Genomic DNA, 1,795 nt, shown 5'->3' with positions numbered 1-1,795 from the left:
GAGCGTGTATCTAAATAACAATCACATTAACAGGTCTTCTTTTTATGTATATGGACAATATTCTATAACATTGTACTTCAGGATAGAATGTAAAATTATCTTTTTAAAATATAAATGCAACACTTCAATACTCTCTCAGGAGGACATCTATTAGGAAGTTCAATGTCATTGCCTCTGAGAACTGATGTCAAATGTTAAAGTCTAGTAGGCTCTTCTGACTTAATGTCTAAAGATGTGTCCTTGAAAAAAAGACATTGAGGGATTTTCCCACTTAACAAATTTTAAAAAAAAAACAAAAAACCTCTACAAAATACTCTTTCTGTCTGTTTTTTCCTCTTAAAGGTCTATTTAAATCCTTTCTTTCACTTATCTTCTGGTAACCAAATTCTGTGGTTCAATCTACAAGCTCTCCGTTAACAGACTTTCCTCTAAAATCCTATCCTCAGAGTGCTGAGAATATGCTCAGAACTGTGGGGAAGTCTTTAAACAACTGTTGAGGTCCAAAAACTTCCCCAAAATCCCTATTAAAGCTGTTGATAACTTTGCCCAAATGTTAATCCAATCATGCATAGATTCTGACACTTATTTCTCCTCTGTTAAATGTCAAATGCAGGGGAGCTCTGGTGGCCTAGTGGCAAGAAGCTGCACTGCAATCCCAGAGATATGCGGTTCAAATCCACCAGATGCTCTGCCGGAGAAGGAGGGGCCATCTCCTCCTGTACCAGTCAGATCCAATTTGACAGTACACACACACAAAATAATAAAATAAAATAAAAATGTCAAATGCATATGGAATACACACCTGAAAAAAGTGCTTTACTGCTTTATAGTCAATTAGTTTCATGAGTGTACATCTTTTGTACAGTTTCTGATTGTAGGATAATGTAGATAAACAGAAAAATTAATCAAACTACCATTTTAATGGAATGTTTCTAATTCCTGTCAATAAGTTATATACCTATGTAAAGGGTTGAGCTGACCAAAGTTGTATGATTTTGCATTTACAACAACAAAAGAAAGAGTAGCTGCTGAGTCAGCTTATGCACACTCTTGAATTTGGGTTTAGAGGACTAAGGCCATGGTATTATGGGACATCACAGCTGCTGCTGCTGTTGCTGTAGTTTTGTTGTTAGGTGTCATCGAGCTGACTAGGACTCTTGGCAACCTTATGAACAACAGATCTAAGCCTTGCCTTATCCTGAGTCATCCTCTCTATTGCCGCCATGCTTGAGCCTATTGTTAGTCACTGTGTCGATGTACCTTTCTCAGCATGATGTCTTTTTCCAAGGACTGGTGACTCCTGACAACATGTCCAAAGTATGTGAGATAAAGTTTCACCATCCTTATTTCTAAGGAGCACCCTGGTTGCACATCCCCCTAGATAGATTTGTTTGTTCTTTTGGCAGTCCATGGGACTCTTCACCAACACCACAATTCAAAGGCATCAATTCTTCTTAAGTCTTCCTTATTCATTGTCCAATTTTCTTATTTTCAACAAAAAACTGAAACTATCACAGCTTGGATCTGGTGAACATCAGTCTTTAAACTGTCATCCTTACGTTTTAGTGCTTTGGAGAAGTCCTTGACAGCAGATTTCCCAATGCAGATTACACAAGGCATCAATGCAAGTCAATACATCTTGACTTCTTGACTTCTGCTACTAAGAAGAGTATTGACTGTGGATGCAAGGAAAATGAAATCACTGACAATTTCAATCTTTTCTCCCTCTATCATGATGCTGCCTGTAGGTCCAGTGGCAAGGATTTTTGTGGTTTATTATTATTATTATTATTTT

The sequence above is a fragment of the Elephantulus edwardii genome, unplaced genomic scaffold (assembly GCF_000299155.1).
Source record: "Elephantulus edwardii isolate Elephantulus edwardi_28Jun2011 unplaced genomic scaffold, EleEdw1.0 scaffold00021, whole genome shotgun sequence".
In the NCBI taxonomy this organism is placed as follows: Eukaryota; Metazoa; Chordata; class Mammalia; order Macroscelidea; family Macroscelididae; genus Elephantulus; species Elephantulus edwardii.
Note: the sequence above shows the minus strand (reverse complement) of the source record.